Here is a 25,171-nt window from a genome sequence, read left to right as displayed (position 1 = left end):
GGGCACCATATTTCCTTGGCTACAGTGACAGGTGATATGTATGTGTTCTAAGCTGGAACAGTGACTTCTGCTAATGCTACTGGAAAATCAGTACATTCCACCAAGACAGCTAGAATATAAGCCTAGGGGTATGCATGCCCATTTTTGCCACCCTATAAAGGATCTTTCTTGAGAATGAAACCAACAAAGAGAAGAGTAAAGCCAAAAAATTAAGTGGAGAAAGCCACTCTACTAAAGGTATCATTTGGGTTACTGGCTACAGCTATTCCCAAAGCTCAATGCAGCTCTGGATTTCTTAATTATGCAAACAAAAAATTCCATATTTTCAAAAGCCAATTTAAAGTGGTTTTCTGTCACTTGCAACCAGAATAATCCTGAATACTGCCGATATTAACACCTGGAGGTGGGGAGTTGCAAGGGATGAACATAACATATGAAATTGGTTAAGTCAGGATGGGGGGTGGAATGCCGAGGATTCCTTTTCTCCTGGCTAGAAAGCTGGTAACACCTGTAATGTGGTGACAAAGCTTACTGTTGCAGGCATTAGTATCTCACCCAACAGTTGCAGCTCTCTGCCCTCCAGACGTATGTTAGAATTTAATTTTATGGTTCCTGTGATTGAGTGGGGTCATGTGACCTGCCTGTTCTGACCAATACATTTTGAGCAACATTGAGCACTTAACTGTTGGTACAAGATTTTCCTGAAGCACTCCTTGCTCTCATCGTGGCAACCCACAATGCTGGGTTCAAGATACTGGCTGAATTGCTGAATTTCTCAGTTTGGATAAGTGGGGCGCCCCCTGGTGACCAGAAAGGGGCATGAAGCATGAATAAGAAACAAACCTTAGTAGTTGTCAGCCACTGAGATTTTGGAAGCATTGGTTAATATAGTGTAATTCAGTCTTTCCTGGCCAGTGTGCCTACTGTATTTTGGGATTTAAACCATATTTCTATCACAGATCACAGACTTGGTAGGAAGTGTTAGGATTATATCTTGCAGGCTTCAGTATGGCCTGACAAGAAAGACAAAATCTTTCCTACAGGCTGACCCATCTAAAAGCATGACATGACAGGGGAAAAACAACTTTCTTAGGTGAGGCCTTGTTAGCCCGTGGTCAGCAGTGCTAGATGACTGCAAGTCAGCTATTCATGAGCTTGAAGGCTTGGAAAAGTCAAATCCTCTTCCCCAAGTCACAGTTAGTGCCAGCAGAGGCAGGGGGAAAAAAACTGCTGGAAACTCAGGGGGAGATAAGAGTAAGATCTGGGAAAATCCTGATCCCTGATTAGTTGCGGGCTCCCAGCTGACAAAAGGGGTGACTGTCAAATTTCAGTGTGCTGAGTCATGTACTGGACCAACTTCTGGGAATGAGGGGTGTGCCTCCCCACCTAGGCTATTGTTCAGCAATCCTCAGAGGCAGAGGCCAAAATGAGACCACAGAGGCACACTGCTAAGGGACAGAAGCTTTGAGATCTGGGTCTGTGTTCAAGTCACCATAACTCAAGCTTTTGTTAAGCAACATGACATAGGTGTTAAAAAGCTTGGGCTCTGCAGTCGGTTTAGCTGAATTCCATCCCAATGTCACTAGCTGTGTGACTCTGGGCAAGTTATTTAAGTTCTCCCTGCCTCTATCTCCTTCCCTACAAAAGAGGGGCAATAGGAGTACTTACTTCATGTGGTTCTTTCAAAGATTCAGTTAAGACAGTGTATATAAAGAATACTGCTTAAACATAGAAAACCCTCAATATATGTATAAATGTTAGGTATTATGATTATTATTAGCCAAAATAATGTACAGATAGTTTGAAGCAACTGGAATTGCCAGAGAAACCCCAGCTTGGCATTAAAATGCCTGTAATTGCTCAACCCCTAAGATGAGCAGGCCCCAAATCCAAACTAACAGGAAGTGGGCAACTACAGGAATGATTACGGCCTCTGGAAGGGACCTCCTCCCTAAAATCCTCTCACATGATGCCATGGTGGACAGTGTACAGGAGAGAACATTCCAGAGAGCAGAACTGGAGGCAGCCAGGTTGACTGTTCTAGAGCCCACTCCACTGCCAGGGCAGCCAGTCCAGCATGGCCACTCTTGTCCAGCATGAGATATCACCAGTTTTAAACAGTGGCCACTGTATGTTGGGTTTTTTTTTTTTTCTTTTCTCAAATGAAGTATTTTTATTGCAATTATCCTCTTTTTCTTCCACCACTGAATGCTGGGTGTGATTTGGATTTGTTGAAGGTGGGGACCAGAGCTGAGCTTGGCGATAAGGGTCAGGGAGATTAGAACTGCTCTGATTAACAGAGGGAGAGAAATATATGTAGGTTTCCTGAGTGTGGAAAGGCACTAAGAGGCTTGGAAGGTAATGTGAGGCCACAGGCAGTATAGGGGATAAAGATGTCCTTAAAAAATGCCTGGGGGTGGGTAGAAGACAAGGGTTGAGGAAAGAGAGTAAAATAAGAAATAGGCTGCCTAATAAATTCAGTTCACCTGCTGCAATGAAACCCTATTTCTGCCTCCTCACAGCTTTTGATGTGCCCGCTAACACAAAAGCAGATCTTTGTGGAGATTAAGGAAGGGCTCAGTTCTACATCTGGGTCAACATGGTCACATGTACAGATGCACGTAACTGAACAATTAGCTGCAGAAGCCCTCAAATCCAAAATAATTATCCCCCAACTCTTCAGAAGTCACAGGAATGTGAAAGCAAGGCCTTGGCTGGCCAGAGAGTAGAAGGGTGTTTCCAGCCCACCTCATCTGGTTATTAAGGGGCACGGAGCCTCGGCTGATGATGGGCTCCGTGTTTCGCCACATGTTGAAAGCCTTATTGAGATGAGAGTGAACTTTTCCAGGATATACTTTTTCAGATCCCCAAAGAATGAAATCAGGAATACAAAGTATTTATGTCCGTATAGCAACCCAAAGTTGATAAAGATCCTTCAAAGCTCTTCCGACTCTCTGGAATTTGGACAGCTCATGTCTGGTTTGGATGGGCAATTGCAGCCTGGGATCATTTCCTTATCTCTTCTCCTTTCTAATATTTCTATTTGTCTTCAGGTTATACCCCAGACCCCAGAGGAGTCTTCCATGCTTTCCTATTCAAACAGCCGAATGATCATTCCATCAGGGTTGATGACTGAGTTAAAAGTTTAAAGGTGAGTGGTCCATGAGTCGCCCTGGTCCAGCTGACGGTCGTCTCAGCATGTGACATACAATCGTGAACTGCCGTGTTCAAGGGAAGGAGCGTGATGTGCACGGCAGGTAGAAAGCTGGCAGCACTGTCTCCAGCACCATCCTTGGTCTCTCTATGGACTGGCTGAGAGCATACCACTTCTACTTGGATTGATTTCCACTACCCGGAGCGGGGCACAGAAAATCCATCTCATACCCAGTTATCAGGACAACTGGGGGACCTAGCACAGGGTTTAAGAACAATTACCAGGGAGCCTTGTTCTAGAGGAAGACCAAGGCTCACACTGGCAGAGCTCCTTACACATTTACAACACATTTCCATACACACTAGAAAGTCTCTTAGCCAACCTCCACTCTACCTGCTTGCCAATCCCACTAACTCTCTCCATCTCCTCCATATAAGGTACTGGCTGAGGACCATATCATACTCAAATCTCTTGATTAAAACTGACCCTGGGCTTCCCTGGTGGCACAGTGGTTGAGAGTCTGCCTGCCGATGCGATGCAGGGGACACGGGTTTGTGCCCCGGTCCGGGAGGATCCCACATGCCGCGGAGCGGCTGGGCCCATGAGCCATGGCCGCTGAGCCTGCGCGTCCAGAGCCTGTGCTCCGCAACGGGAGAGGCCACAACAGTGAGAGGCCCGTGTACCGCAAAAAAAAAAACAACAAACTGACTCTGTAGGACAGGGTCTTTGCAAACTCCATGTTGAGATCCATGAGTGCATCATGAAAACAATCTAGAAGGTTGTATCCAGAAATTTTTTTCAAGTCAATAGGTAAAATAGAAGAAAAAACACCAAAGTATGTGACACATGATAAGGGCAAGGTTAGATGTGTTTTCTGAAATTTTTGTTTGAGGGGCATGTGTGTTTTGCATTTGTATGAGTGTGTGTGTATGCGTGTGTGTGTGCATGGCTATGGGGCTGCAACAGCAAATGTCTTTCCTACTCTGGATGTGCACTGAAATAGTTTGAAAGCTACTGCTCTAAAATGCCATGCGTCTCTATTCCTATCTGCTGTGTGGTATACCAAGTTACAGTTATTTCTCAATTTAATTTTAGCAGTTGTACTTAACTTATATTAGTATTTATACTAATTTAACTTGATTAATTTAAAACTGATGAGCTATGAATGTGAAGAGGCAGAGAGTTGTTTCCACAAAAATAGAGTTGAATGATTTGGAAAGATTACATAAAATGAGTTGCCAAAATAAGTGCTATCTGTCAGGTTAAGTTTGGGTGAGATCACTGTAAAATATTGGTGAAAAATGTTTTAAAAATTTAGGACTCTCAATTTATATCATTTTACAAGGGTCTTTAAGTTTTAACTTCTTTATAAGAAATGGATCCAAGCCATAAACACCATGGGAACATCCTATCGGCAAATCCATACTGGAAGAAGAGACCTATGTCCCAGAAAAAAGCTTGGTCATTGAAGATACAGGTCTATGTTTTAGATATATACACTTAGATAAAATGTCTGTGGTATATATATATATATCCTTTTCTATGATTCTCTGCCATAAGGAAATTTTCAGTTAACAAGTCATCCTTTGAGTTGCCACCAAGCTTGGTAAAACATCTTATTTATTTGGATAAAACATCCATCTTATTTGACTCAGAGAGACAGGTAATGCAGACACTAGCATCCCATTCTGCAGATGGCGAAACTGAGGCCAGGGAGTTAGTAGGGGCAAAGTTAGGCCAACTGGGGAAAGTGTGGCAAGTCTTAAAAGTTTAGTCTAGTGATTGTTTTCAGCTGAGCAATAATCCATTGCTTGCTATATAACTTTTAAAAAGACATTCATTATCTTATTTCTCTAATATCAAAGATATAAACAAAGATAACTGAAGTCCTCTCCCTCGGGTTAATGATGTCCCTGGTGGGAGAAGCACTTTTCAGCTCTCTGGTTCCATTTTATTATTGCCTATGTCCACTTCCTATTTTTCTACTACAAACAAAATCATTCTTGGCTACGTAACAATGGAGTTTAAAAATCATAGGTGTCACTGGTAGATACTCAAATACAATGAACCAGCAAACAATTAATTGCACAGACATTAATTCTGTATCAAGTGATACTAGTTCATCGATTCATTAAATAGCTATCTATTGGTTGTCTGATATGTTCCAGGACTGTTCTAGTTATACTGCGGAAGCAGAGGACAAATGCAAACTTGAGTCAGGGCACGAGGCTCAGGTTCTGGCTCTTTCACAGATATAATCACTCTTGAAACACAGCAAAAATTATTGACCATCTGCTACATGTCAGATATGCTGTTAAATTAAGTTTAAGTGACACCACTGTAAAATATTGGGGAAAATGTAAAAGCTCAAGAATCTCAACTCATCTAGCTTTATAAGGGTCTTTTAGCTGTAAACTATCTTTAAAGAAAAGGATTTGTTCAAGAAAGATTAGGGGGACCCTCCAACAGCAAATCTACTGATTATCTACTACGAGTCTAGACATGAAGATTCAGTGATAACAGGATCCATTAGGAAAATGATAGTGAACAAGACCCCTAGAGTCTGCCCTCATGGAGCTACAACCCAGCAGGGAAGACAGACTTTAAGTAAATAATTACATAAATAAATAATTATGACGTGATAGAGCTGTGAAGCGGAAACTCAGGGCTAGGGGAGCATGTAGGGAACTGGAGGGCTAGAAGTCACTTTCCTGAGACTGTCCTTAGTCTCTTTCCTCATCTAGAATGAGATGGACACAACTGCCCTTCCTACTGTCCTGTTAGGGGTTTCAAGAGGATGAAATGAGAGAGTGAATATGAAAGAAAGTGCCTTACATATGCAGGAATATTATTAGAAATAGTCTCTGGTGCAGTTCACGGTCCAATTGTGCTTAATAAATGCAGGAGAATGGAAAGAAGGAATAGAGTGAGAAATGATATATTTATGGAAGAGTAAATCAATTATTTGGAGGAAAATGCATTATATACTTGAATACAGCTAGAAGGTTTAGAAACTTACTTTCCTTGTTGTTGCTTTTGACTGGAGCTAGTATTTGTTGAGATCTTTCCCAAATCTGCTAAGGCCTTTTCTTCCCCCTCACTCCCCTCACACCTGAGTCCTGAGCAGAGAAAATCTGTTTGTTTCCATACCCAGCCAGGGTTGAGTTTTATTCTTTATTTCTCAACAGTAGCCAAGATACCTCTAGACATTTGTACTGAGAAACTGCTTCTCATCCAGCCCTTTCGTAAGAGCTCTGGGCAATGTGACAGAAGCCATCTCAGCATTTTTCCATTTTCCCCCCAGCCGTAGTCCCTAGTCTTATCTCCCCTCCCTCATTCTTGGTAGGTGAACACCTCCCGCCGACACACACACACACACACACACACACACACACACACACACACACACACACACACACACACACACACACACACACACACACACACACACACACACACACACACACACACACACACACACACACACACACACACACACACACACACACACACACACACACACACACACACACACACACACACACACACACACACACACCCCCTCTATTTTTCCTGAGAAGAATGAGGCTGCATGGACAAGAGTTCCTTTCTCCTCAAAATAACAGCTCTTGTGTCCTCTTCTATTGAACCTGTCTCAGAAGTGTCTTGTTTCTCTTCCGAGGATAAACTAAGGCTAATTCCTGCTCATTCCTTCTTGACTCCAGCCTTGGTCCTTCATTTATCCTCTGGAACTCTTCCTTCTGTCCAGGCACAGCAGATCTCCTCTATCTTGGAAAGAGCATAGCTCTTGACCCCACTGCATCTTTAACCCGCCATGTGATTTCTCTCCTTCCCATCTCTGCCACTTTCTGGGTGAGTCCTCCCCACCTCCACCTCCTCGCCACCGGCTTTTTCTGCGTCTGGTTCCCGCCTCTCCTGCTACTGAGATTGCCCTTAAGAAAGGCTCCATGACTTTTTAACAACAAACCCAAAGGGGTTTTCTCAGTTCCTCTCCTCTCTGACAAGAGAATGAATGTATGAAGGGGAACCAAAGACTGAGGCAATGCAAAGAATCAGAAGGGCCCTGAAGAGGACCGCATCAAGAGTGTGGGTTTATTCATGGCCCTGGGTTCCTTTCTCTTCCTCTCCTCCTTGGAGCAGTCATCAACAGTAGCCTCTGTGCATGATTCCAGGTTCTCCATCTTTAGCCCTGGCTTTTCTTTAGTCACTAGAGACCATTAGGGCTCTGGTGTTACAATCTGTAATGCAGTTCATGAATAGCCTGAACAATCTGCATGGTTTTCAAATGTTCTCTGTCATGTCATCAAAACTTTGGGACTTAATAAAGGCACACCACCCAAGGCTTGTGAGGCGCCTCATCCCATTAAGTCCTATCAAGTGCCTGCCTCCAGAAGGTAAAGAGCTTTACTTAGGAATGCATGGAAAGAAATCAAGCCTGTCTGAACGGAGTAAACGCCCAAAGCATAGGAGCTGTTATGAGTATTAACGAGCCCACGGGTTAGTGGAGAAACGTCCCCCTCATGGCCTTGTCAACCAATCTGCCTGTTCTCTCCATTTTCTACTAAGCAGAAAAAAAGCTGGCTTTCAGTAGTGATTGTCAAGAGAATACAATAAAAGAGCAGATTCCTCTCTCTCCTCATATGCTAGAAATGAGAAACACCATGTCCTTGCCTGGCCTCTACAGTGCTACAATGTGGTCCATTTCTTTTTCTCAACCATCACTGGCCTGCCACCCCAACCTCTGCATTGGCCTAAGCCAATGAATCAACCATTTCCTAGATCAACCACTTTACTATCGTGGACATGATCTGAGCCTCAAAATGTGGTCTTTGTAAATTGTGTGGACTGAAACTTCTGTATATAAAGAAACACAGGAAGATTTTAATATTCAGTTTTGATGTTTCCACCATGGGTAAACCATTCAAACTCTGTACATCTCAGTGTAGTTATAAAATACCTCTTTTTAGTTACAAATTGCCTTAATTTTTCTTTTGATCAATTCAGGATTCCAACTCACTTTCTCTGTCAGCTAGTGAATTCCCTAAGGTCTCAGTACTAGGAATAGGAGTGCTTCTAAACAACATCTTTCTTTTTATCTTTTGATACTAAGAAGCATGGGCTGGCCCATATTTCCCTCTTGCAATGGCCACAAGGAACCTCAAGCTCAAATTTGCAGACTGATGCTGGTAGCAAAGTGTATGATCTACATACACTAGCAAAATTTAAGGTCTAAATTTTATATCTAACCTTACCCTTGCTTAATTTTTTCTACCTTTATCCCAATCCCCAATCTTTTTCTCACTTAACTGATTTTCTTTTATTCTTTATATCATTTGTAATTATGTAAGCTTCCATAAGTCATACTAAAATAAATCCAAACTCTTTAGTATGGCAAAAACCAACCCCTCTCTCACGTTGCCCCTGGTCACCCCTCTAACGCATCCTCCATCACCTTTCCCCTTGTTCACAATGGCCGCTGCTGTTCCTTACACTCACCAAGCACTGTTCTATCTCAGAGCTTCTGCACTTGCTGTTCCCTCTTCCTGCCATGCTCTTCCCCATCAAGGCTCACCCCTCCCTTCATTCAGGCCTCTGCTCCAGTGCCACCTCTTCAGATAGGCTGCTTCTGTTCACCATGTCTAAAGCAGCATCCCCTATTCGTTTTGCCTCCTACCCTGCTTTTCTTATTTTAGAATCTTTATCATGACCTAACATTATAGAAAATTTTATATCAGGTAGACTGGAGGAGTGGTTATGAGCACAGACTCAGGAAGCAGATTGCGTTCATATTCCAGCTTCTCCACTTACCAGTTGTGTGACCTTGGACAAGTGATTTCACTTCTCTGTGCTTCAATCTCTTCATCTGTAAATGAAAAACGTACAAAATAGTCCCTGGCACATAGTAAATGCTAAGTATCTCATTGTAAATAATTAAATTAAATACTGTTTATTGTCTAACCCCCACTACTCTGTCCTATGTATGACTATATTCTTAGCTTGAAGAACTGTGCCCAATATATGGCTGGTGCTTAAATGTCTGTTGAATAAATTCTCTTTTGGAGTGAAGTAAGGACGTTAAAAGTTAAGTAAATACATTTTAAACCTGGGGTTAAGAAGAAAGAACACTGGGCTAAGATTTAGAAGACGGAGATTTCAGCTCTTGCTTTGTCACTTAGGAGCAAGTTGATTTTAGGCAAATTAGTTAAAATTTGCCCAAGTCAACTACAAAGCTGGAATGAGACAAGTCAGCTCTGCTGCAGAGGCATAGGGAAAGTAAGTCAAGTCTTTAACAAACCTGCATTTGCTCCATAAATAGAGGTTATATTGTTTCCTGAGGAAAAAGTGAGGCTGTGTTTATTAAGCACTTCTATGCTGTGGGCTCTGAATTAAAGCCCTGGGAATATGGAGACTAAAGGCTTGGCTCACCTTGGGAATCTGAGGACTAAAAACTTTTTTTGTCAGCTCTAAAGGAACTAACAAAATCATAAGGAATACAGAAGAGTCAGCAATTACAATAGAGTGATGAGTGCTCTGGTTGAGGTAAGTTCTGGAAACACAGAGGAGAAGCACTTCCAGGTATGACCTTCACACTGAAACTTGGAGGGTGAAGTAGAGACATCTGGGTGGGTAGAGTTGTTCTAGACAAACAAGAGTGTGTGTGCAGATGTGGAGCTGTTTTCACAGCATATTTCAGGAACTGAAGGTAATGCAGCCTGCCAGGTGGCAGGTGCCTATGACAGGAAATGTCAAATGACGATGCAGAACAGGTAGGCAGGGGTCAGATCTCACGAGGTGATGCTAAGATTCTCCCCCTCGCCCTCCCACTCCTCCCTAAAAGTGGCCTGAGTATCCTCCACAGGTCAGAGATCCCTCTTGCCCCAGGGGACTTTCTGACTCTTGTTTGGCTTCAATGTTGCCTGCTGAGATATGTGCCCTGTGCCTGGGGGAAGCCAACAGCATTTCTCAGAGAGGAGCTGGATGATAACCCAGGTCATAAGACCTGGTCAAATTTTTCCTAGGCAAATATGCATTAAAACTGCCAATGCTTGAGGAGATGGCTGAAGAGACGGCATGGGGAGAGGAGAAAGAAGGGCAGCGGGAGTTAGATGCAATCCCATTCTTTTAAACACCTTGGAGCTATTTCTCCTTTTCCCCGAATTCTTTCTTTCATTGCCTTCTCCCATCATGGCAAATGAGTTACCCTGACGGCACCAATTCTCCCCCGTCTCTGTAGTCATGCCCTTTGCCATGTGAGCTGTGGCATGAAGAGGCTGGATGTAATTCCCCACCCCTTGATATGGCTTGGCCACGTGCCTCTCTTTGGCCATTAGAAATCATTGGATGTGCTGGCATGCAGGTTCCAAGCCTAGCCCTCAGTTCCCTGCTGGAACCTTGCCTCTGTCGTGAGGACAAGCCTGGGCTGCAAGAAGAGAAACCAAGTGGGAGATTGCCAAGTCATCCCCTCTGAGGCCATTCTAGAACAGCACCCCACCCCCCCCCCAGCCCCAGCCAGCCCAGCAGTTGACGGCAGAAGCATGACCAAGTCCAGCTGAGATGTGCCTAGCCCTGACCACCGGCAGAATCACTTACCCAACCCTTAGGCTTGGCAGAGATCATTAACGGTTGTTGGTTAAACTACAACATTTTAGAAGGTTTGTTATTCAGAATGGCTAGCTAATACTCTTGCCAATATTTATTATATTTCCTTTTTGTCCCTCCTTCCTCTAAAAGGGTTGGGGAGGCATGACCCTGGTAAATAAATTAGGGATAGGGATAGACTCACCATCTGGGGACCTCTTCTCTCTACTCTTTCATACCAAGGTGTAAAGTTTCTATTTATATGAGTACTAATGGCAACTTCTGTGCTGCAAGATGTGTTTTCCCTTCCGATAAGCGATTTTTCCCTTCACCCATAGCATTACTCCTCTTCATTCCCGAGGCTGAAGGTCAGTGCTAATTGGCATGGTTGCTCAAATCTTCTCTGGGCATCACCTCCCAGAAAATCTTTGCAAAGTGGAGGACTCAGGGGTAAACAGCAGAATTCGGATCACAGCCTGCGGATAATTTCTCTGGCTCGCCACAGGCCTTGTTTGCTGGTGGTGATAAAATAAAGGCTGGGAGCTCAGCAAGTAAAGTGGCTCCAGAGCGATGTGTGGCCAAGTTGTCTTGATGAGAAGGCAGGGAGTTGTAAGGCCAGCTCGCCCTTTAATGGGCACTTTGTGCCTGTCTGGCTCCTCATCCCAAGATGGGAGAAAATCTGTTAGTGAGATCCATGCCGTTCACTTCTCACACTAGAGCCATCTGGGAGAAGTCTTACTCATTTCTTTTCTGATGCCCTAATTGGAACTGCTGACGCACTTGTGTGTACCTGAGGTGGCTTAAGATGGGGATGCTGAGAGCTCTGGTAACCAAAGCGTTTTAAAGGGCAGCGGGAGATGTCATTCACATTGTCTGCATATCCATTTGGATGGATGTGGATGGATGCCAGGAGCAGCCAGCCTGGAAGGTCTCTGTGCAGAGATTGCTGATTTGCAGTGACCTCTGACTGCACTTCAGCTGCTAAATCCTGCAGACCCCAGTGAGCTGAGATTGAATATGTTTGAAGTCAGCTGGCAAAGAGTCGGGGCTCATTTTCTCAGCCTTCCTTCAGCATCTCAGGGTAACACAGACAGGATGCCTTCTGAAAAAGGCCTTCTGGCTATGGTTTTCAATGGCAGGAGGTGGGGCTACCTCCAAATTTGATGTGAAAAAACAATTCAGACGTGGTCGGTTGGTTCCAATTAATCACCCTCATGGATCTGCAGATGACTGCTAAGGGGTTATGGATCAACCTTTTGGTTAACAGTTTACAATCTCACAACTTGCTCATTTAGTCAGTCATTCCCTGGGAGGCCAGGCCTGTTGTTGTTTCAGGTAACTAGGTTGCAGCATCTCCAGGGGAACTTGTGAGCGTAAGTGGAGATGAGAAAGGGTCCAGGGGAAGCCAGGATTCCTTCTGCACTGTGTTCCTTTGCATTTCACGGAGTAGGCTCTTCCTATGTAAGGCATTCAAGTTATTCATCAAATTTTTATTGGGCACCTACTATGTGCCAGAGACTGTTGTGCATGGGAATGCAGCGTGGCTCCTGCTCGTGTGTTGCTCCAGAGGTACAAGGCTCTTCTCTGGAATGTGCTGTTCTGATTCTCCTGGCACCCAGCACAGCAGCCCTTCCCTCCCTGCATCCACCAGGCTCTAATGCGGCTAGAAGTACTTGGGAGGTTGAGGTGGAGGCTTTTCCTTTCCCCAGAAACGTGATGAGAGACTCTTCTTGTATATCTATGAGAATGAAACTTTTGTGTTTTGTTAATTTTTACCCTATTGCATTCCAAAATTGATGTAAAGATTATAGGATTAAAGGATATGAGGGAAAATATGGGTAGGAAGAGATACACAGAATATGTGCCATAAAGCCCTATAAATTTGATTGAGGTGGGTATGGGGGGCATGAATTTGGCTCTGAGTGGAAAGAGGAAAACCTGACTGGAATGTGTGGACAGAAGAGGCAGCAGAAGTAGGTGTCCCTTACTCTCTTAGCCCCTTGCAGAGAGGTAGGCTGGGTGTACTGGGGGCTACGCTCCAGGAGCGGGACCACCCTCTATGTTGTTCTTCCTTTTACCAGGGTGAATATGAGAGTTCTTGCACAGGAAACGTTAGGCTCAGGTGCCAGTCATGCTGGGGTACTAGATTTTAGAGGATGCTGAGCAGTACCAGCTGCCCCACACTTGGAGATCTTGGGTCCTGTTCTTTGAAAGTGAAGTTGGGGAGCAGCCTCTCCAGCTAGAGGGAAGGGGACTCACTGTCTCATCTAGCTTGTTGCCATGCAACCCAGAGGATGTCCTGGGGTCATTCTTTGAACAATCTTTTTATTTCCAAAGCTCTGTGTTTGCACTTTAGAGCTTCCTGATATCAAAACCTTCATCTCTAGGCAAAAAAATAATGGGACCATCAAGCAACAGGGTATGTCACAGTGGCAAACATGGGGCCAAAGGATCTTGTGCTGACCCTCATTTCACATTGCAGAAATGGCTGCCCACAAGATACCATACAAGGGGCTGCCTGTGGGTCCCTCCCCTCCCGCCCTATATAGGAAGCATTCCCATAACATCTATTAGATGGAAGAATCCTGGGAACTTGCTCCTGGAGGTGCCTCATCACTGTGCCCTGAGAGCTCTTATTGCCTTTAATCTCCCTCCCTGCCTATGTATGATCTTTATCCCTTCTTATCTCCTCCAGAGAAAGGAAGAATATAACTGAGCACACTCCCCCTGGGTTTGTCACATAGCTGGCTAATGTGTTGGATCAGTCACGCGTTCTTTCAGTCCAATCTACTATTGAGTGCTGAGAAAATCAATTTCTTAGGTAATAAAATTAATTTCTTAGCAACTAGATGAGTGTGCGTTATCTATAACACAACTGTGTCAAGGTATTTCAAAAAATCTACAAAGTGATGATAAAGTATCTACTCATTATAGGTTAATAAGCTGATAATATAAGACATTTATTCATTTTCATATAAATGTAGTGGCTACCCGTTATCATGATTTATTCCCCAAATTTAGTCTTGTGTGCTTAAATTGAGATGTTACAATGTAAAAGTTTTATCTTTATAGCTGTCACTGGTGTCATATTTATATACATGCTACATTCACCAACATTTTAACAACTGAGTAGCAATATAAATTGAATAACTTTAAAGACTATATATGTTTCCCTCTAGGACAAGGGTAGATTCATTTATATTACAGCCTCATTTCTGTACCGGCTTGGCTGCAGCAGAATGGAATCCAAATGGATTCAATCATTGCCCCCTTTTATCTACTTGAAACACAAAAAATATCATTTTACTTTCCTTTCCTATTACTGTGAAAATACCTTTAATATTAAACGGAAAGTAGTGACTGATGAACATCTATGCACAATGAATTGTTAGTTTGAAGTTAACTTTTTACTTACATTTGCTAGGGTACAGTTCACATTTTCATATTTCTCTACATTTTTTGAAAAGTAAGGCCCTACATCCTATGATATAATCACTGTTAGTGAATGCTCCAAAGTCAGGTGGACTTAGATTTGAAAGAGTTGTGTGGGCCAATGAAAGCCATTTAATCTTCTAAGCCTTAGTTTTTTCAACTAATAATATTATTCTATATTACATATGTGCATTTATATAATTAAAAAGATAATATTATTTCCCTCATACGTACGTTGTCAGAATCAAAGGAATAGTGTATGTAAAGCATTAGCATTTAGAGTAGCAGCCAAATTAATAAATGCTAATCCACATTATAATTATTGCTATTATTTTAAAATTTGAGCAAAAGGGTTCCAAATCAAGTTCTTTGTACTTTCCCTGTAAGTTCTTTGGGTCAGTTCAACAGTTAGTTTAATCTTTTTCTAGGTGTCAGATCAACTGAAGGAAAGAGTTAGAGTTCCTAGCAGTTGCTCCCACATGATAATTTCACTCCATGAGCAGATGTAAACGTTAAAGAAATCAGCAGAGAGGAACCAAGATGGCGGAGTAGAAGGACGTGCTCTCACTCCCTCTTGTGAAAACACCAGAATCACAACTAGTTGCTGGACAATAATCGAGAGGAAGACACTGGAACTCAACAAAAAAGATACCCCACATCCAAAGACAAAGGAGAAGCCACAATGAGATGGTAGGAGGGGTGCAATCACAGTAAAATCAAATCCCATAACTGCTAGGTGGGTGACTCACAGACTGGAGAACACTTATACCACAGAAGTCCACCCACTGGAGTGAAGGTTCTGAGCCCCATGTAAGGCTTCCAAACCTCGGGGTCCAGCAATGGGAGGAGGAATTCCTAGAGAATCAGACTTTGAAGCCTAGTGGGATTTGACTGCAGGACTTCCACAGGACTGGAGGAAAGAGAGACTCCACCCTTGGAGGACACACACAAAGTAGTGTGCCCATTGGGACCCAGGGAAAGGAGCAGTGACCCCAGGGGAGACTGAACCAGACCCACCTGCTAGTGTTGGAGGGTCTCCTTCAGAGGCGGGGGGTGGCTGTGCTCACAGTGGGGACAAGGACACTGGCAGCAGAAGTTCTGGGAAGTACTCCTTGGCGTCAGCCCTCCCAGAGTCCGTCAGCCTCACCAAAGAGCACAGGTAGTGTTGAGTTGCCTCAGGCCAAACAACCAACAGGGAGGCAACCCAGCCCCACCCATCAACAGTCAAGTGGAATAAAGTTTTACTGACCTCTGCCCACCAGAGCAACAGTCACCTCTACCTACCACCAGTCCCTCCCATCAGGAACCTTGCACAAGCCTCTTAGATAGCCTCATCCACCAGAGGGCAGACAGCAGAAGCAGGAAGAACTACAATCCTGCAGCCTGTGGAACAAAAACCACATTCACAGAAAGATAGTCAAGATGAAAAGGCAGAGGCCTATGTACCAGATGAAGGAACAACATAAAACCCCAGAAAAAAATCTAAATGAAGTGGAGATAGGCAACCTTCCAGAAAAAGAATTCAGAATAATGATAGTGAAGATGATCCAGGACCTTGGAAAAAGAATGGAGACAAAGATCGAGAAGATGCAAGAAATGTTTAACAAAGACCTAGAAGAATTAAAGAACAAACAAACAGAGATGAACAATACAACAACTGAAATGAAAAATACACTAGAAGGAATCAATAGCAGAATAACTGAGGCAGAAGAACGGATAAGTGACCTGGAAGACAGAATGGTGGAATTCACTGCTGCGGAACAGAATAAAGAAAAAAGAATGAAAAGAAATGAAGACAGCCTAAGAGACCTCTGGGACAACATTAAACACAACAACACTCGCATTATAGGGGTCTCAGAAGAAGCAGAGAGAGGGAAAGGACCCAAGAAAATATTTGAAGAGATTACAGTTGAAAACTTCCCTAACATGGGAAAGGAAATAGCCACCCAAGATCAGGAAGCGCAGCGAGTCCCTTACAGGATAAACCCAAGGAGAAACACGCCAAGACACATAGTAATCAAATTGGCAAAAACTAAAGACAAAGAAAAATTACTGAAAGCAGCAAGAGAAAAATGACAAATAATATATAAGGGAACTCCCATAAGGTTAACAGCTGATTTCTCAGCAGAAACTCTACAAGCCAGAAGGGAGTGGCATGATATACTTAAAGTGATGAAAGGGAAGAACCTACAACCAAGATTACTGTACCCAGCAAGGATCTCATTCAGATTCAATGGAGAAATCAAAAGCTTTACAGATGAGCAAAAGCTAAGAGAATTCAGCACCACCAAACCAGCTCTAAAACAAATGCTAAAGGAACTTCTCTAAGTGTGAAACGCAAGAGAAGAAAAGGACCTACAAAAACAAACCCAAAACAATTAAGAAAATGGTCACAGGAATATACATATCGATAATTACCTTAAACGTGAATGGATTAAATGCTCCAACCAAAAGACACAAGCTTGCTGAATGGATACAAAAACAAGACCCATATATATGCTGTCTACAAGAAACCCACTTCAGACCTAAGGACACATACAGACTGAAAGTGAGGGGATGGAAAAAGATATTCCATGCAAATGGAAGTCAAAAGAAAGCTGGAGTAGCAGTACTCATATCAGATAAAATAGACTTTAAAATAAAGAATGTTACAAGAGACAAGGAAGGACATTACATAATGATCAAGGGATGAATCCAAGAAGAAGATATAACAATTATAAATATATATGCACCCAACATAGAAGCACCTCAATACATAAGGCAACTGCTAACAGCTATAAAAGAGGAAATCAACAGTAACACAATAATAGTGGGAGAGTTTAACACCTCACTTACACCAATGGACAGATCATCCAAAATGAAAATAAATAAGGAAACAGAAGCTTTAAATGACACAATAGACCAGATAGATTTAATTGATATTTGTAGGACATTCCATCCAAAACCAGCAGATTACACTTTCTTCTCAAGTGCACACGGAACATTCTCCAGGATAAATCACATCTTAGGTCACAAATCAAGCCTCAGTAAATTTAAGAAAACTGAAATCATATCGGGCATCTTTTCTGACCACAGCTCTATGAGATTAGAAATGAATTACAGGGGAAAAAACGTAAAAAACACAAACACATGGAGGCTAAACAATACGTTACTAAATAACCAAGAGATTACTGAAGAAATCAAACAAAACTACAAACAAATGACAATGAAAACACGACGATCCTAAACCTATGGGATGCAGCAAAAGCAGTTCTAAGAGGGAAGTTTATAGCTATATAAGCCTACCTCAAGAAACAAGAAAAATCTCCAACAATCTAACGTTACACTTAAAGGAACTAGAGAAAGAAGAACGAACAACACCCAAAGTTAGCAGAAGGAAAGAAATCATAAAGATCAGAGCACAAATAAATGAAATAGAAACAGAGAAAACAATAGCAAAGATCAATAAAACTAAAAGGTGGTTCTTTGAGAAGATAAACAAAATTGATAAAGCATTAGCCAGATTCATCAAGAAAAAGAGAGAGAGGACGCAAATCAATAAAATTAGAAAGAAAAAGAAGTTACAACAGACACCGCAGAAATACAAAGCATACTAAGAGACTACTACAAGCAACTCTATGCCAATAAAATGGACAAGCTGGGGCTTCCCTGGTGGCGCAGTGGTTGAGAGTCTGCCTGCTGATGCAGGGGACACGGGTTCGTGCCCCGGTCTAGGAAGATCCCACATGCCGCGGAGCGGCTGGGTCCGTGAGCCATGGCCGCTGAGCCTGCGCATCCAAAGCCTGTGATCCGCAACGGCAGAGGCCACAACAGTGAGAGGCCCGCGTACCGCAAAATATAATAATAATAAATAAATAAAATTAAAAAATGAACAACCTGGAAGAAATGGACAAATTCTTAGAAAGGTATAACCTTCCAAGACTGAACCAGGAAGAAATAGAAAATATGAACAGACCAATCACAAGTAATGAAATTGAAACTGTGATTAAAAATCTTCCAACTGGGCTTCCCTGGTGGTGCAGTGGTTGAGAGTCCGCCTGCCGATGCAGGGAACACGGGTTCGTGCCCTGGTCTGGGAAGATCCCACATGCTGTGGAGCGGCTGGGCCCATGAGCCATGGCCACAGAGCCTGTGCATCCGGAGCCTGTGCTCTGTAACGGGAGAGGCCACAACAGTGAGAGGCCTGTGTACCGCAAAAAAAAAAAAAAAAATCTTCCAACAAACAAAAGTCCAGGACCAGATGGCTTCACAGGTGAATTCTATCAAACATTTAGAGAAGAGCTAACACCCATCCTTCTCAAACTCTTTCAAAAAATGCAGAGGAAGGAACACTCCCAAACTCATTCTATGAGGCCACCATCACCCTGATACCAAAACCAAACAAAGATACTACAAAAAACGAAAATTACAAACCAATATCACTGATGAATATAGATGCAAAAATCCTCAACAAAATACTACCAAACAGAATCCAACAACACATTAAAAGGATCATACACCAAGAAGAAAAACCATGTTATCATCTCAATAGATGCAGAAAAAGCTTCTGACAAACTCCAACACCCATTTATGATAAAAACCCTCCAGAAACTGGGCATCAACATAATAAAGGCCATATATGACAAACCCACAGCCAACATCATTCTCAATGGTGAAAAACTGAAAGCATTTCAGGAAAAGATCAGGAACAAGACAAGGATGTCCACTCTCACCACTATCATTCAACATAGTTTTGGAAGTCCTAGGCATGGCAATCAGAGAAGAAAAAGGAATAAAAGGAATACAAATTGGAAAAGAAAAAGTAATACTGTCACTGTTTGCACATGACATGATACTATACATAGAGAGTCCTAAAAATGCCACCAGAAAATTACTAGAGCTAATCAATGAATTTGGTAAAGTTGCAGGATACAAAATTAATGCACAGAAATCTCTTGCATTCCTATACACTAATGATGAAAAATCTGAAAGAGGAATTAAGGAAACACTCCCATTTACCACTGCAACAAAAAGAATAAAAGATCTAGGAATAAAACTACCTAGGGAGACAAAAGACCTGTATGCAGAAAACTATAAGACACTGATGAAAGAAATTAAAGATGATACAAACAGATGGAGAGATACACCATGTTCTTGGATTGGAAGAATCAATATTGTGAAAATGACTATACTACCCAAAGCAATCTACAGATTCAATGCAATCTGGCATTTTTTACAGAATTAGAACAAAAAATCTTAAAATTTGTATGGAGACACAAAAGACCCTGAATAGCTAAAGCAGTCTTGAGGGAATAAAACAGAGCTGGAGGAATCAGACTCCCTGACTTCAGACTATACTACAAAGCTACAATAATCAAGACAATATGGTACTGGCACAAAAACAGAAATACAGATCAATGGAACAGGATAGAAAGCCCAGAGATAAACCCACACACCTATGGTCAACTAATCTATGACAAAGGAGGCAAGGATATACAATGTAGAAAAGACAGTCTCTTCAATAAGTGGTGCTGGGAAAACTGGGCAGCTACATGTAAAAGAATGAAATTATAACACTCCCTAACACCATACACAAAAAGAAACTCAAAATGGATTAGAGACCTAAATGTAAGACCGGACACTATAAAACTCTTAGAGGAAAACATAGGAAGAACACTCTTTGACATAAATCACAGCGAGATCTTTCTTGATCCACCTTCTAGAGTAATGGAAATAAAAACAAAAATAAACAAATGGGACCTAATGAAACTTCAAAGCTTTCGCACAGCAAAGGAAACCATAAACAAGATGAAAAGAGAACCCTCAGAATGGGAGAAAATATTGCAAATGAATCAACGGACAAAGGATTAATCTCCAAAATATATAAACAGCTCATGCAGCTCAATATTAAAGAAACAAACAACCCAATCCAAAAATGGGCAGAAGACCTAAATAGACATTTCTCCAAAGAAGACATACAGATGGCCAAGAAGCATATGAAAAACTGCTCAACATCACTAATTATTAGAGAAATGCAAATCAAAACTACAATGAGGTATCACCTCACACCAGTTAGAATGGCCATCATCAGAAAATCTACAAACAACAAAGGCTGGAGAGGGTGTGGAGAAAAGGGAACCCTCTTGCACTGTTGGTGGGAATGTAAATGGATACAGCCACTATGGAGAACAGTATGGAGGTTCCTTAAAAAACTAAAAATGGAATTACCATATGAGCCAGCAATCCCACTACTGGGCATATACCCAGAGAGAACCATAATTCAAAAAGACACATGCATCCCAATGTTCACTGCAGCAGTATTTACAATAGCCAGGTCATGGAAGCAACCTAAATGCCCATTGACAGACGAATGGATAAAGAAGATGTGGTACATATACACAATGGAATATTACTCAGCCATAAAAAGGAACGAAACTGAGTCACTTATTGAGACGTGGATGGATCTACTGACTGTCACACAGAGTGAAGTCAGTCAGAAAGAGAAATACAAATATCATATATTAACGCATGTATGTGGAACCTAGAAAAACGGTACAGATGAACCAGTTTGCAGGGCAGAATTTGAGACACAGATGTAGAAAACAAACTTATGGACACCAAGGGAGGAAAGCCGCGAGGTGGGTGGGGATGGTGGTGTGCTGAATTGGCCGATTGGGATTGACATGTATACACTGATGTGTATAAAACTGATGACTAGTAAGAATCTGCTGTATATATAAAAAAAAAAAAAGATGAAAGAAGGATAAATTTAATCTTTGTTTGACTGGCATTTTCTCCTGCTCTCGGACACTGATGCTTTTAGTTCTCTGGCCTTTGGACTCTGACTGGGACTTAACATCATCAGCTCCCCAGTTCTTGGGCCTTCATTTTTGGACAGAAACTGTACCATCAGCTTTCCTGGGCCTCCAGCTTACAGATGGCAGACCATGGGACTTCTCAGCCTTCATAATTAAATAAGCCAATCCCTCATAATAGATTTCGTTCTTTGTAAAAAAAAAAAAAAAAAAAGAAAGAAATTAGCGGTGGGAAGGTCTGTATTAACATTTTTGGTCACCATGTTTTAAAGTGAGAAGATGGAGGCAAAGGAAATTTAGACTTCTTGTCCAAGACCACAGAGTGAGAACCAGAGTAGAGACTAGAATGGAAGCCCTTTGACTCCCAAGTCAATTTCTTTCAGTATCAATTTTCAAATGGTTATTGAATTAAACTCATTTAATATGAAGCTCATCTAATATGAATATGGAATCCTAATATTAGAACCCATTATTAGGATTCTAATAATAGGAATTGTGTTAATATATGGAGAAAATGCTCTTGAAATTGGAGATGCAGTCCTGCTACACTATGTGTGTTAATATATGTTATGTATCATCAACACCCAACAGCTGCATTTCTATACTGTACAACATGATATAGCCTTTTTGAACTCCAATAAAATTTAAATATTCTATTTTATGATAATGTTAAGCCCCTCCTACTCTTTACTCTTGCCAAAAGGAGAGAGAGAGAGAGAAAGAGAGAGAGAGAGAAGAGATGGATACTTTTTGGTTCTTAATTTTCAACAACTGGAATTCAGATAAAAGTAGTTGCTAATTCCTAATAAATTAAACTTTGTCCTTTTATTTTCAAATAGTTTTTAAACCCCCCAAGTTGACACTGAATTTCCTTTGCAGTGTTATTTATTGCCATCTGTGTAGCTAGGTTACTTGGGAGAACGTAATGGAAAACTTTGTGAAGTGTGCTGAGAGTACCAAGTGACGTGTGACCAGTTCTTACAGAGGATGTGTTCTTGAGTTGTCAGTGGTTCTCAGCATTATATGTCCCCTCTTTTCTTTGAAGTTGATATACATGTACTTTAGATGTTATTTACGTTAGACTTGACTTGCTTTTCTATCTCACAGAATTGACAGGATCTCCTTAGAAAAGTGTGAGAAACAAGAAAGAATTCTGAGGAAGAAGGATCTCTTGACCCCTAAGAGTAGCTGCTACCTATCTGCAGATCCCAAATTGGGCCCACCACCCTGTGCAGGCAGCAAGCCTCCAGCAGCAGACACGGCACCGTTAAAAGCTTCAGAGAGACCTGGGCGAACCACGTCACCTCGCTTGTCTTCTAGTTTCTGCATCTTGAAAATGCAGCCGTTAATACCTACCCTACCTCTCAGAATTGAAATGTGATCATTTCATTATGTGACTGAGATCAGTGATCATGTGATCATTGAAATGTATATATGCAACATACCTGCTGCACAGAAAGAATCTATTATCACTCCAATAAAGATGTTAAAAAAAATCAGCATGTCAGGGAATGTTGCCATCGCAGCAGAAAAAAATGTGGTCTCAGAGACCATCAAAGTTAAAGGATGGGGGCTTCCCTGGTGGCGCAGTGGTTGAGAGTCCGCTTGCCGATGCAGGGGACACAGGATCGTGCCCCGGTCCGGGAAGATCCCACATGCCGTGGAGCGGCTGGGCCCGTGAGCCATGGTTGCTGAGCCTGTGCGTCTGGAGCCTGTGCTCCTCAATGGGAGAGGCCACAACAGTGAGAGGCCCGCGTAACGCAAAAAAAAAAAATGTTAAAGGATGGTTGGTGCTCAAAATGTTGAGAGGAGGGGAAAGGAAAGTGTGATTACAGATTACAATGCTGTTGGCACCATCTTCGTCAGCCCAAAGACATTGCTGTCAGGCGAACACTGGAAAGCCCTTGTTGAGAGAAACCACTGCATTATGTCTACAATACTAGACTATATGATGGAGAGCGCGCCACATGTTTTTCCAACAAAAATGGACACTCCCATGCATCCTCAGGCCTCCCTTGCATCCATTCAATCGCAAAGGAGCGATTATGCCCCAATGTCTGCCTGTGACTTGAGATCTTTCGGGTTTCCATGTTAACGTGCGTTATCTCAGTGTAACCCTAAGGAACACATCTTAAAGGGGCAGGGTTTCCCTCTGCAAGGACATTTGGAGTCCAGATAAACGATTGTGAACCAAAAAAGTTGGACAAATCCAAAGGAGGGGAGGAGAGACTTTTCCTAAATGTTCTAAAAGTGAACATTATTTTTAAAAATAACTTTTATCAGAGTTCTCTTATCACAATACCAATGCTACCAGCAAAGATGTCATATCAACAAATCCTTACAAACAGGAAGAGAACCCGGAGTCAGGTTTGTATGTTTAGAACTCAAGCAAAAACTTTAAAAAGCACCCTCCCCTTGCACACACGGACATTTATTCAACATTTTACAAAATTATGCATACTGCACCTGGCACACTCCTCTTTCCTGGACTTCAAATCTGTCAGGGCTGCTTCAGAGGTAGTTATTTCAACAAGACAGAAGCGATGAGAGGAAGAGGTGGTCAAGAGGTGCCTGCCTGTCACAGACCGGAAGCTCGAGCTGGGTAGAATCAGGACCCTGGCAAGGAGACATGATGTTTCTCGTATGTCTGGTGGTGTTGAGCCAGATCTCCACATAGCTGACAGTTTACAACATAAGCCCACCCCTCATCTCTCAGAACATCATGCATCAGTTTGGCACAAACTGAACTGAAGTCCAACAATAAGAACTCGGTTGCTGAGCGGCAGGGTCCCTCAGAGTTTCCCAAACAACTTTTCAAAGATCTGTAGTTCGGCAAAGCTAAAACTGTCTCAATTTAACTAAAGATACTTCTCCCTTCGTTTGTTAAATTGTGGTAAAATATACATAACACAAAATTTACCATTTTAACCATTTTTTAGCTGTACAGTTCAGTGGCGTTAAGTACATTCATATTGTTATCCAACCATCACCACCATCCATCTCTAGAACTTTATTACCTGAAACTGAAACTCTGTACCTATTAGACAATAACTCCCCATCTCCCTTCATTTTAAAATTCATTCATACTGTAAATGAAGTTTAATGTTAGATATGGTTTTGATTTCCATTTGTTCCCTTGTCAATATAGTATTCCCCCAAATGATTTTTTTTTTTTTTTTTTTTGCGGTACGCGGGCCTCTCACTGCTGTGGCCTCTCCCGTTGCGGAGTACAGGCTCCGGACGCGCAGGCTCAGCGGCCATGGCTGACGGGCTGAGCCGCTCCGCGGCATGTGGGATCTTCCCGGACCGGGGCACGAACCCGTGTTCCCTGCATCGGCAGGCGGACTCTCAACCACTGCGCCACCAGGGAAGCCCCCTCAAATTATTTTTGATGCCCTTATGTGCTGCTACACAAGATGCTGAAGAAGGCCTCTGGAAATTGTTATTTTTCATCACGGAATTGATTTTTCACCAGACACATTAAAATTCTAGAGTAGGTGACAGAACTTAAATTCTGCTTTCTGTCACTCCTAAGTGACTCCTAAAAGAGAGTGAGACCAACCACTACTAGTGACTACTGCAGATACCTCCTGACACACAATCTCCTGGTCGGCAATAGGGTGGGGACCTCAGAGGCTTGAGCTGGGAAAGGGTACCAATATCTAGCATCACTGTAGTTAGTCTTATTTCTCCAGCCTCTATTCTTCCCAACTCCAGCATGCAGACAGCCCTACTTTCCCTAAGAACCATTCCCTCACAACTATTCCTTACTAGAATATTTTCAGTTGTAACAGAGTTATTTTCATAAAGTCCCATATTCAGACTGACTGCCTTCTACATTCTCACTGTGTACTGAATTTGCCATGCCTTGATTCCCTTAAAAAGCTTTAAAAATATTATAACAGATTAGATGTACAATTTGGATCAGTACAACCTTAGGAACTGTCTCAGTCAAAGTGAGGTTTTCTATTTTAGTTTATGTTTAGCTAATCATATCTTTACTTGTTCTTTCATTAGTTCCTACAAGCATTTGTTAAACACCATCTAGGTGCCTGTTGCTGTGTCAGGCACAAAAGATCCAGAGATACTTGAATTACAGTCCAGTGGAAAGACAGGAACACCTAGTCAGAGCACAGCAGAGCTCCCTAGGAAACATGTTTTGGGGAAAACAAAATGCAGTGGGAACCAGTAG

General features: G+C 42.2%; 1 long non-coding RNA gene across 1 annotated transcript in view; it reads right to left on the bottom strand.

The window, feature by feature from the left end:
• Positions 1 to 23,590, bottom strand: part of LOC141279471 (uncharacterized) — a 167,351-nt gene extending 143,761 nt beyond the window's left edge. Inside the window, exons 1-2 of the long non-coding RNA XR_012333731.1 lie at positions 23,446 to 23,590; positions 8,984 to 9,038 (exon numbers count right to left, since the gene is read on the bottom strand). This is a non-coding gene — a long non-coding RNA (uncharacterized lncRNA). The remainder of the gene's footprint in view (positions 1 to 8,983; positions 9,039 to 23,445) is intronic.
• Positions 23,591 to 25,171: the final 1,581 nt, after the last annotated feature.

This window comes from Tursiops truncatus, chromosome 9 (genome assembly GCF_011762595.2).
Source record: "Tursiops truncatus isolate mTurTru1 chromosome 9, mTurTru1.mat.Y, whole genome shotgun sequence".
NCBI classification, from domain to species: Eukaryota; Metazoa; Chordata; class Mammalia; order Artiodactyla; family Delphinidae; genus Tursiops; species Tursiops truncatus.
The sequence above is the reverse complement of the archived record's forward strand: the minus strand, read 5'-3'. Positions and strand labels throughout refer to the sequence as shown.